Source organism: Gobio gobio (genome assembly GCF_949357685.1).
Source record: "Gobio gobio genome assembly, chromosome: 9".
Lineage (NCBI taxonomy): Eukaryota > Metazoa > Chordata > Actinopteri > Cypriniformes > Gobionidae > Gobio > Gobio gobio.
The window spans coordinates 18148497-18161879 of record NC_137115.1 but is presented as its reverse complement, the minus strand read 5'-3'; positions in this window follow the sequence as shown (position 1 = coordinate 18161879).

Here is a 13383-nt window from a genome sequence, read left to right as displayed (position 1 = left end):
CCTGAGAAAGCAGGTCCTTCCTCAGGGGGATCGGCCAGGGAGGGGCTGTCGCGAGGAGTGTGAGTTCTGGGAACCAGGTCCGGTTGGGCCAGTAGGGCGCAACTAACAAGACCTGCTCCTCGTCCTCCCTGACCTTGCACAGAGTCTGTGCGAGAAGGCTCACTGGGGGAAACGCATACTTGCGTAGGTCCCGGGGCCAGCTGTGCGCCAGTGCATCTATGCCTAAGGGACCTCCGGTCAGGGAGTAGTACCACTGGCAATGGGTCGAGTCCGGAGAAGCGAACAGGTCTACCTGTGCAACTCCGAAGTGGTCCCATATCAGCTGGACACTCCGGGGGTGGAGTTGCCATTCGCCTGGAGGTGTCGATTGGCGAGAGAGCTCGTCGGCTGTCTGGTTCAGCGAACCTGGGATGTGAATGGCACGAAGTGACCTCACAAACTTCTGACTCCACAGGAGGAGATGGCGGGCGAGCCTGAGCATGCAACGGGAGCGTAGACCACCCTAACGGTTGATGTACGCAACGGCCGCAGTGCTGTCCGAACGGACCAGTACGTGCTTGCCCTGAAGCGGTTTCTTGAACCGGGCCAGGGCAAGACGTACCGCCAGTAACTCTAGGCAATTGATATGCCAACGCAGTTGGGGCCCCGTCCACAGACGCGAAACTGCGTGCCCGTTGTACGTGGCCCCCCAGCCCGTGGATGAGGCATCCGTGAAGACCACAGCATGCCTCGACACCTGTTCTAGGGACACTCCGACCTGGAGAAACGAGGGGTCTGACCACAGACTGAAGGTTTGGCGACAGTAAGGAGTAACTGAGACACGGTACTGACCGCTCTGCCACGCCCATCTCGGGACTTGGACGTGCAACCAGCGTTGAAGCGGTCTCATATGAAGCAATCCGAGCGGCGTTACCGCGGCTGCAGATGCCATATCCCCCAGGAGCCTCTGAAAGAATATCAGTGGGACCGCTGTCCTGCCTTTGAACGTATTCAAGCAGTTCAACACTGACCGGACGCGCTCTGGAGTGAGGCGCGCTGTCCGGCTGACCGAATCCAGCTCCATACCGAGATAAGAGATCCTCTGCGTGGGGCAGAGTTTGCTCTTCTCTCGGTTGACCCGAAGTCCCAACAGGCTGAGGTGACTGAGCACCATGTCCCTGTGTTCGCACAACTGCTCCCGAGACTGGGCGAGTATGAGCCAGTCGTCGAGATAGTTGAGTAAGCGAACGCCGCGTTCTCTGAGCGGAACAATGGCTGCCTCGACGACCTTCGTGAAGACGCGAGGCGACAGGGACAGCCCGAAGGGCAAGACTTTGTACTGATATGCCTTCCCCTCGAACACAAAACGTAGGAACGGTCTGTGTCGAGGAAGGATAGAAGTACGCGTCCTTCAGGTCGATCGCTGCGAACCAATCTCGGGGACGGATGCATTGGAAAATGCGTTTCTGCGTTAACATTTTGAATGGGAGCTTGTGCAGGGCCCGATTCAGAATGCGCAGGTCCAAGATTGGCCTTAACCCACCCCCTTTCTTGGGTACAATGAAGTAGGGTCTGTAGAACCCCGACCTCATATCGGCAGGAGGAACCGGCTCGACCGCGCCCTTCACCAGCAGGACATCGATCTCGGACCGCAAGACATGGGCATCACTGCTCCGCAAGGAGGTGAAGAGGATGCCCTTGTACTTGGGAGGCCAGCGTATGAATTGAATCGCATAGCCGAGTCTGATGGTACGGATGAGCCAGCGGGACGGCCTGGGGAGACCTAGCCAGGCCCCCTGAGACCGAACTAGCGGGACCAACGGCACCACAGACGTACCCGGGGTGAGGCAGCGAGGTGGAGTATTCAGACCCGACTCGGGAGTCCCGGAGGCGGCCCGGAGTGTTGCCTGAATACTCCAGGTGGGGCAGAGAGTGGGTGAGAAGGCCCGGGGGCGTCCTCGGTGCCCACTCTGCTGCCCCCTGGCGAGGGTTGAGAGGGAAGGAAAGGAGTGGCAAGGCCCGGGGGCGTCGCGCACTGCCAACCTGTCCCTCTCGGGGCTCAGGGAGGGAGGAAACGGCTCTTTTATTGAGAATGTGGGTACCGCTGGACCCCGGAGGGCCAGCGGCAGGATGTTCACCGTACCAGCTTTGTAGACATTCTCCGGAGGAGGACCGGGGGGAGGTGGGATGCGGACACCGGAGGGCGAGGTCCGTTGTGGTACGCAGTTCCTGCATAACCCCTGGGTCGGAACTACCCTCGTGCAATTCCTTGAGCGCTTTGGCCTTGTAGACCTGCAGAAGCGCCATGGCATGCAGAGAAGACGCGGCTTCTCCACAGGCTGTGTAGGCCTTGCCCGTTAGACCGGACGAGAACCTACACGCCCAGGAGGGGAGACGCGGATGGCCCCGCCAGTCGGAACCGGTCTTAGGACACAGTTGCATCGCAACCACCGTTCCACTGGAGGGACCTCCACGTAACCCTTAGCCGCGCCTCCATCGAGGGTAGTGAGGACGGAGGAGCCCGTCGATCGTGAGCGAGCGCTGTAAGGCGCTGTCCACGACTTTGTGAGCTCCTGATGCACTTCCGGAAAGAAAGGTACTGGGGCGGGGCGCTGAGAACCAGCACGGTCCGTCCTGAGATACCAATCGTCCAGCCGCGAGGGTTCGGGACACGGTGGAGGGTTCCACTCGAGCCCGACACTCGCGGCGGCCCGGGAAAGCATAGCCGTGAGCTCTGGATCAGACTCGGGCAACGCTGCCACACCTGAGGGGGGCAATGCAGCCAAATCCTCATCTCCAGAGTCCATTAGCTCATCCCCCGATGCAGCTATCGATAACATGTCCTCAGCAGGAGCCCCGAAAGAAACGGGTGGCCCCCCATGGGTAGGACCACCGCGATCTTCCGGGAACTGCGCCGGTGCAGCGGAGGGGCCCGAGGAGCCTGTTGACTCGGCGGGGGTGCCCTGACCGTCACCCTCAGATCTCCACCAAAGGCATCAGCCAAAGTAGCAGCCCTCTGCTTTGCAGCGGGAGGACCACTAGATCGGGGGATGCGCAATGGGACTCCACCCCTTTTGAGGTATTGGAGCCTAGACTGTAGCACTGCGATGGTCATGTTCGCGCAGTGCAAGAGAGACAGCGATCGTGTCCGTCAACTGGGGACAGAAACCGACGGCATCCAGAAACACACGGTTTGAATGACATCTTGAAAATGACACAGGGTCAAACCGTGTTGCTCTTTTAGTGAGAGAAGAAAAAAACGCTCCGACAGTGCCGAGGCACACAGGGGAAATGGCCGCGGCTCACAGCGGTTCAAAGATGCAAGCCCGCTGTGAGCACTCAAGGAGAAAACGCCCAGCGAGCTGTGATAACAGCTGTTTGTTTCCTTCCGGACTCTCGCGACCACCGCTGCAAGGCACCGTCACACCGACACTGGAACCGGAAAAGGTAGGAATCTCTCCGCTCATTGTTTAGAAACTCTTCGTAGGAACACCAGAAAATGCTGAATGCTCAGCTCCGAAGTTGAAAGCGGTATGCAGCACTTCCACTTCCTTATTTATACCCGCGACGCGGGGCGGTGCATGGAATGCGTGATCGCATGCCAATGTTCATTGGCTCGTTTTTAATTACTCGAAGTAGGTCGGTCTCTGAAAACAGATCCCAATTCGTCAGTCAGTTCCGACGTACGTCGAACGTGACCGACTGAAAGGGAACTGATGACACATATATGAATGCATTGTAGCAATTATGGGTGCAGACATAGTTAATGAATCTTCCAATGATTCGATCAAATGAACATCCCCGTTCACAAAGCACAATTCAGCTCCAGGAAATCGACCATCGATCATGAGGGAGATGGGGGGCTCGATTCTGCCCGGAGCTACTAGTTTTGAGAGCTGACTTCCTATGGACTCGAAACTCAGTTAAAAAGAGGACAGAGGACGCGTTGTGGTCACAAGACAAAGAAACAACCAGACCTCTGTCTTTTGCAATGACCGGTAAAAGAACTCCACGTGACAGCTAAAACTCCGAGCAAGCTCACAGAAACTGTAAGCTTATGGAGTGCACCAAATAACTGATTATTGGACTTTCATTCAAATAGCCTTCGACATAGCTTGTTAGTGTGTTTACAACTGATACACGTGACTATTAGGCATGTACATTACTCCCAATTCATGCAATTATGTAACTATTGAATGAGTGGATGAAAAAGCATCATGTTTGGTGCCGGTGCGTTCGTATGGGTATAATCCAACAGATGAGCTGAATGAAATCTTTATAGAATTGATCATGTCCTTATAGTAAGCAATTAGGTCTAAATTTACTCTCTGATTAAGAGCAGGAAACTAAATTCTATAGATAACCCAATTTTGTGGGAGGGGTGGAGACACAGTCACCCCTGAAGCCTAATTGGCCAGAACCCATCCAGGGGATGGGCAAATATTTGAGTTTAATCTCAGAACACGAACGAAGAGTTCAGTTCTGTACAGTTCAGAGAAGCTTTCAGAGTGCAGTTCAGTTTGGTTCGGTTCCAGTTCGGTTCGAGCTGGTTCGCAGAGATGAGCTAAGTCCTAGCAGTTTGACCAGAGTGAGTTCTGAACGGAGAGCTCCCAGGAGACGATCTAACGATCGTGACAGACCAATACAGAAAAAATGGGTTAACAACGATTTCATTCAGGCCATCTGCTTTTCTCTCACTTTCCTTTCTTTTACTTAAAGTTTATTTTATTTCCGTTAAGTCTCGGGTTCTGTTAAGTTTCGCCGCAAAAGTCTCTCAACAACGAGTTTCTAACAGCGCGCTCCAACTTCAAACAACGCCCACAAGACTTTCATCCAGCTACCAACACGCCACGTGGTTGGCTTCCCCAGACGTCGACCAGACCTTCAGCGAATCAAAGATCCGGGAAAACCCCTGTCCAGCCAGGAGAAGGGAACCCCCTTGTCAGACGACACGCGAAACACAAACGCAAGTAACGCCTCTTGATTTCGAGCTGAACGGGTGCATTAGATCAAATGTAATAACCCTGCCCAAGAAACGATAGGAGGTTAAATTACTGATCAATGGTTTCTTCAGGTCATGTTTCATAAATGCATAGATTGCTTAGGATTTCATAATTTCTCTCTCTTAGAACTTATTCTTTCCTCACCTTCTTCCTTTCTGCAACGTGTGAATGTGCGAGTGCGTGCATTTATGTTAGATATTAGTTTGATGTGTTAGAGTAATCAATAAAGTTCCGTTTGTATTCAAAGATAACTGTTCTTGTGTTATGTGCTTATCAATTTAATGTCTTGAACTGCCGATCTAAGTTACCTGGCTGTTAAATAGTGTTTCACTATTGTTCGGATATTAATATCCGCTGCAGAGTTGATATTTACGGCCCGTTCAAATGAACGCTGGACGAGTCATTTGCTCGGCTGTAAAATAGACTCTCAAAATTCCCTATGAATTCATTAATTCATTCATTTGAGCTAAATATACATGTTTCCCTTTAACAGAGCCCCTTTAAGTTCTTACATATCGGAGGACGAATAAGTTAAGGTGTAAACATTAATTCTGAATTATTTATAAATTATAGTGTCATTTGAGTCTCTTTCATTTTAATTCAGTTCCCCGTTGAGTTATTATTTTATCTGACTCACAGTCGCTACAGCATTATGTACCATAATAACATTTCAAGAGCTCATTTGGCCATCTTTTTTTTTTTTTGGTAGCTGAGAGATGAAAACTGTTAAACTTTGGGTAAAATGCAGCACCCATCATTGTCACTTTTTACCCAGCTGTCCAAACACATTGGAAGAAGGGTGGGACAAATACTACACCAACCAACCATCCTACTTGTACAATGACTGAACAACAATGGAGAAGTTAATATTGCTGTTTACTGCATTTTTATATTCAGTTATATTCTTCAAAATGAGATACTAGTAACACAGTACTGTCATGGATATTCCAAATCATAGCAACCAAAGCAATTTTTTTAGAAATTTTTTACTTTTAAGAGTAGATTTAAATGTGGGTACTTTTACTTCGTTACGCTGGGCGTCTCCTCACATTACTTAACTTAATTGCAATACATGTTAAGAAATGTGTAGTTCAATCCAAGTGTGTTGCCCCATTCACAAATGAATCACTTTTTTGAGTCAATTCTGTTCAAAGGCTTGATAAAACAAGTTGGCAAAATTGTCTGTTTTCAATGTCAATACTACTCTAACTTTAACAAAAAAAAAATAAAAAATAATAGAAATTTCAAAATTAAGGCATGATCAATTGGTTTAGCAGGGTCATACTAGCCTGACAAGCCAGACCCACATCAAGATGTTGGGTCTGGAAACTCACCATTGACAGGGCTCAATCCGAGGAGCGGGATAAACGGTTGTCTTTAAAATTCCCTCTGCACGCCATTGGATAGCGCCATGAGCGCCCCAACCAACCAGAGCAAAGGTGAAGCCGAGCTAACGTTAGTTGATAGACTTTTGGCGTATCCAATAGGCAAAACATCGAACATATCTTCTTTTCTTAAGAATGACTTCAGTGGCGTTCTTTGTTCTTTTCTCAAAGAAAAGCTTAACTCCAAGTCTTCCAGAGTTGCGGCCAAAGCCGATTCAAAAGACAGTTTCGTCAGTTCGTCAGTTTCTTTGTTTATGAGTAGCACGCAGAACCTCCGCAACTCTGCCGTGACGTGCCGTCATTTTGTTAAGCCAGCCCATCGACTCTACACACGCTGTGATTGGCCTGACCAGAGTTTGTTTTTTCCAGCTCTCAGGTCTACCGAGAGTTGCTAGACTAGACTCGCAGCAAAATACATTTTCTGCCGCTAGGGTGCGTCTAGATTTCTAGGCTAGGGTCATACAAAAACAGGCCAAGAATAAAAGAAATTAGGAATTAAGGTGAAGAATTAAGAGTGAAACCATCAGGAACCCTTTAGTCTCCAGTGCCGCCATTTTCCAGAACGCAAACCTACCTGTAGTCTCCAGAATTACATGGTGTAATGATATTAGAGACTTTGCTATGGTAAAGAATCATCCTGAAATAGGACCCACACACCTCTGCTCAGTTGGAAAAACACTGCACCTCGAAATTGCTCTCAAATGCCACCAGCTGTCCATTTTTAGTAGAAAACGAAGCAATTTTTCAGCTGGCTAAAACGCTTTGGTGGACCCATGTTAATTGAATATTTGATTTTAGGCATATGGCCTATTAGTCTCTTTTACATTTGTGCAATATACTGGAGCCAATCCTGAGAAGGGAGTCCAGAAGATTCCACAGTGTTCCTGGACACATAATTTACATAGTTGTAATTCATAGGAGGGGATTATGCTAATTGTGAATGAGCGTGCATGCGCGCCCTGTTTACAAATGATTGGAATTGATTAACATACACACGTTTAACTATCAAACGTGATGTTTACAAAGCATTTGAGAATCCAGAGGAGAGTTTTCGGAAAGTCTGTTTTATTTATATAATTTACTCATATATTTACGAAAGTTTCTTGAATGAGGTCCATTCTCTCAAATGGTCCGGGTATCCAGAGCATTCACATCTCATATGGACCGCATACTGTTAGTGTAGTGTTTGAACTGTAGTAGCAGTGCATTGTTTTCTGTATTTGATTTTGTATTGTGTTTTGAAATCTTATGGGGGAGGGTGTTACGACCATCAGTATGCTGCCTCTTTTTTTTTGGTTTAGTGTTTTTTTCCCTTTTGCATGTGCTTTGATACCAGGGGCGGTTCTAGACCCTTTTTAGGGGGGCTTCAGCCCCCCCTAACTTCTGCCCCAGCCCCCCCTAAAAAATATGTGATTAACCTTTAAAGCATATGAAACTGGCGGGAGGCTTCGGCTTCATCCCGTCTTTTAGTCAGCGTGTTCTTCAATCCGCAGCGGCGCCGAGCAGAGCGCACGTCAGAAGAGCGCACGTGTGCGTTCATCTGAGCCTCATTGGTCTGTCACCGCTCGTCAATGTCAAAATATTTGAGAAAACCAATCATAAATATTAACAAAGCCGTTTTCTTCAGATTAGGCATAAGATTAATAATGAATGTGTACATATTGTAAATTATTATTATTCCATGTGTAGCCTTCAGTAAATAAAAAGAAGCTCAGCTATTTCAGCCTGTATTGGGCATAAAATTAGTCATGAATGTGTTTATTTTGTGAATTAATTTAATAAAAATATCCATATTTAAAACTTTATAAAGTAAAATATCTTGCTTCTGCCAGACCGCCTTCCGTATTCAACCTACGAAGAAAGTGTAACACAGTTCAAAACACTTACGCTTAGAAGAATGTAATTTACACCTAGCTTGAGGGTGAGTAAATCAAGGGGTAATTTTCATTTTTGGGGGAACTTTCCCTTTAAGATAGTTCCGGACTAAAATGCATGTTTGAGCTGTTTTAACTGAAAGCAACTTGCACTGTCATATCCTAAAATGTCACACCAGTAATGTTTTTTGCTAAGGCACGTTTAAAAAGCTACTTAAATGCCCAGGTAGAACTAATGCCTAAACCTGGCTTAATCTAAGCCTAAAGTCTATTTATTTTTTAAAGGATGTTACATATCTTTTTGCGATGAATCATCCATGTGTTTTTTTTTTTAAAAAAAGGCCTCATAATTTACCATTTTTAAATGCAATGCCACATGTCAAAATCGAATCACCAACCGATGCATAGAACCTTTTTATTTTACGATAATCCATTATCAGAATGTACACATCACAATATGGAGTAAAAAAAGGTCTGTTGCTACTTCTTTTTCATTGCTACTTTACAGCAGCAAAAACAGTCTATTAATATCTAAGTGTAAGAGAAGTCGAACAACCAAGAAAAAAGTATAAAAAATACATCACATGAACCCTTTAACATGATTTTGGAATTTTCCATTCAAAACTCTTTTTAATTTAAATGAGGGCCACAGTATAAATACTTTCTTGTAGAATTTAAACTCTGGATGGGCATTATCTTCCTCTATCTTCACTGTGACCTTGACAGACAGATAATGTCTTGATAGTGCTTTCTGGGTCTCTAATGAACTCTGTGTCCTCAGAATTACGACTAAGAAACAGCTGACCATCCTGTCTTCTCAAATGCACAGTATAGACACATGCTGCCCACCTCAGTCTTTTGAATTTATATATAAACTCAAAAGACTGAGGTGGGCAGCATGTATATGTATATATATATATATATATATATATATATATATATATATATATATATACACATAAATATATACACAGTAGGCCTACTGTGCAAAAGTCGTAGGTTATTTATATATTTTGCTGTAGTGTGTCAGTAGGAAATATCAGTTTACATTTCCAATCATTCCTTTTGTCACTAATTGTAATAATCCAATTAGATTTTTTGCATGCACATGCTTTTTGCATGAGTCTGACAACAGCCACACGGAGATCAGATCTCGCCATCATCGAGTCTGTCTGTGATTACATAAAGAAACAGAAAAAACTGAGACAGACTAACTCCAGAAGAATTGTGGCAACATCTCCAAGACACTTGAAGAAACCTACCTCCAAACCTAGCAACCTGAAAAAATATGTGCAAGTGTTCCAAGGACAAAATCTGTTTTAAACGCAAAAACGTTTAAACGTTGATTTGATTTAGTTAATATAAGTTAATTGATAATGTATTTATGACATTATTTTTGAAAGCATCCCCACTTTACAGCATTTTTACACAAGTGCCTAAAACTTTTCACTGTACCGTAGCTTTGCAGGTAGGTTTCTTCAAGTATCTTGGAGAACTGTTGCCACAGTTCTTCTTGATTTAGACTGTATGAATAAGATATAAATATCTGACTTAAACATTTTTTTTTGGTGAAAATACTAAAGTGCCTAAGACTTTTGCACAGTACTTACAGTTAATATGTATTCTCAACCTGATCTCACTGCAATTCGTATATATTTTATGAGGTGGCTAATTCGTATGAATTCGTACGAATTACCGCAAATCCCGCCCCTAAACCTACCTGTCACTGGGGTTTAGACAAAACATACAAATTCGTATGAGTGAGGTCGTACAAATTCGTATTAATTAGCCAACTTGTAAAATACATACAAATTGGTCATGAGATAGTGTTGGTATTCTGGATAAGTGTAAATAGAGAGAACGCAGAAAGGGATCACAAGAAAGAAACACAATGAAAAATATAGAACTGGGAAAATATATATTTTTTCTTGACAGCCAACGCTACAACAAAGACATGTTGTTTAATGTCATATTCTCTCTCTCTCTCTCTCTCTCTCTCTCTCTCTGCCAGAGTGAATTTATTACCACCTTAAGAAGACATCTCGAGTGCTTGAGTGCGTCTGCCTTGTATATGTGACAGAATAATTTTCAAAACTGCATCAAGACTGGCATGACAGTAGTTTAACCTCTTGTGTAGGGAATGTATAGCTTGCCGAGTATGTGTAGGATTTATTTTTTTTCTTGTAAATGTATGCATTAAATAATTTAAATAAGAGAATCCAGTAACACTTTAGATTACTGCCCGGAATGTACTGCGTAAATAAAACGATTTTACAATGTAACTTTCGGTAATTGAAGTGTAACTATAAAGTACGTACGTGTAGGTATTAGGAAACAATATGTAATATAAAGGAACTGCCAGGAAGATGTGCTAATTATTTATACTGTAAGTATATTTTAATTAAGGGGTAATTATCTGTGTAGTTACAGGGTATGAGTAAATCTGTGGGCTGTAAATTAAAGTGGTGTTTGTTCCCCTCTTGTTTCACGTAGTTACAGGGTGAGTACAATAAAAACACGTACACAATCTGATGTCACTCGGAAACCTTTATTTGAAAAACAACTTTCAAAACAGATTTACTCTTCTACTCTTACTCTTCTTATACTTTTCTCTTGCTTGATTTCATCCTCCTCTTGTTCCGCTTCTTTTTCGTTCTTGCCACGGATACATTTTTGGAAGAAATCCTGTCTCTAGCTATTCTGTATTATCTATTAAAAGAAAATACAGTAAACCCAGAAATGTCCTCACCATTTACTCGTCTTGTACCCTCATGCAATTCCAAGATGTATACAACTTTCTTTCTTCAGATGAACACAGAAAAATAAATAATCTTTATTTTTAAAAAATTAATAAGAAGTACGGTAAATCTGTTTTGAAAGTTGTTTCTCAAATAAATGTTTCTGAGTGATTTCAGATTGTGTACATGTTTTTATTACACTTACCCTGTAACTACATGGAATAACAAGCACCACTTACCCTGTAACTACACAGATAATTACACCTTCATTAAAAAATACTTACAGTATAAATAACTTGTTATTTTTCCTGATAGTTACCCCTTTATTGCCCAAATATGACATTTTATTCCCTTATATCTACACATACATACTTTATAGTTAGACTATAATTACAGAAAGTTATGCTATAAATTTGATTTACTTACACAGTACTTTCCGGGCTGTAATCTAAAGCGTTACCGAGAATCCTTATGATGTTACTGTCACAGGGTGTTTTGGTGTTGGTTCATGTTCATTGTTCTTGGTTATGTTTTTAGTTTATCATGTTCTTGTTATGTTTGAGTGTCATGTTTCTAAGTTAGTCTTGTCATTCACTTCCTGGTTTTGTCATGTGATTCCCATGCCCTCATGTGATCTTGTGTCTTATCCTGTCATTGGTTCATTGTTTAATCACGGTTCACAGGTGTCACTTGTCTTGTCATTAGTCTCAGTGTATTTATTGAACGTTGTAACCCGCTGTCGGTGAGTTCTGTTATAGTTAAAGCTCTTTATAGTTTGTTTTTGCCAAGTCCTTGTTTTATGTTTTTGTATGGAATAAAGCTGCATTTGGGTTCTCAACTTGCCTCTTCAGTGGATAAACTGTTACAGTTACAATATATCAGTTGTTTGTTAGTTTCGTTTTCATGGACTTTTAGTTTGTTTTCATTAATCATATTTGTTCCTTTGTTTGATTTTACCACGCCTCATCCGTTTCCATGGACTCTAATCTTCGTAACAGTTTTGTCATTTAGTTCATCACCAATGTTCCTCACCTTCACTCAGTGTTTGTCTGGTTTAGTTTGAGTTAGCGTGTGTGTAAATTGCATCCCGTCTGTAGATTACTGTGTCGATTTTTATTAAACCATGCATTTTAATTTTATCCATATCTTCATATGTCTGCAACATTGCTGACTGGACTGAAATGGATTATGCAGTAAAATTAGCTGTGACTGACCAAAAGTTTTTTTTTTTTTTTGGTTACACTGAACAATTCTGCCGTCTTGCTGTCACCTGCCCCTACGGCGAAGAGACTATTCTAGATCAGGGCCAACTACCACCACCCTGTAGACTTGACTGGAGGGAGGCCATCATCAGGACACAGCCAGACCTAGAGCCCAGCCCACCACCACCCTCGACTGTGGAGAATTAGATAGAGCCTCCCACAGATACAGAGCGAACACTCACCACGAAAAGTGAGCCAGAGCCTGAAGAGGAAGTGACAGCACTGACCATTGCCCCGGAGCCGGCGACATCAATGGCAGAGGGAATTCTGGTGGAATTAGATTTGGACATGGATGTACTGACTCACACCCTATCCCATTTGGTATTATGTGTCTGTTCTGAATCATCGCTGTTTCAAGACAGCACTGGGACTGTTGGCATTCTGTTACTTGTATCATTTTCATGGCTAAAGTCTGATTACACTGTATTCAGCACAAACTCTGCTACAATAATATGTGAGCAGCATGTATGTAAAAGTTTGTAGTTTTGAGAAAATGACGTTTATGCATGGTTTGTGAAAAGAAAAAAAAAAGTATGTCACTGAAATAAAGCCATGAAACCCATACTGAATATTTGTTCACAAGACTTGATAACTGGATCACGTAGGCTAGATTTTTTGCTTCAAGATGATGTAAAAATCATTCTGGCCACTCATTCACACAAAACATTATACTGATTTAAAATTTGTAAGACATGTTTTGTGTCAGGAAGGCTTATGGGAGGGTGTGACAAAGACCCTTCTCTAACCCTAATGGCCCTCTCAGCTGAATGACTGTGAGGGAACTAGAACAAAGAATCTGAAGAGATTAAAATCATGGCTTTTTGAATTGTTTGCATTTATTTACAACACAACATAACAAAGGACAAAAAGTGGGACAAAAATAAGGTATAATCGTGGTGCTTTATAAGGGACACTCAAAATGTTTGTACTGTAGCTACCACACTGTGTATGTCATTTCAGTGTCTGCAGTTATGTGTATAAAAGGCTCTCAGATATAAACACATTTGTTTTGCTCAACCTATTAATGCACAATTTAATCCTAAAAAGAATTTTAATACCATAGATATATATATTGTTATACTCAAACCAACTAAAGCTTTTGTAGCATTATACACTACCGTTCAAAAGTTTAGGGTCAATAA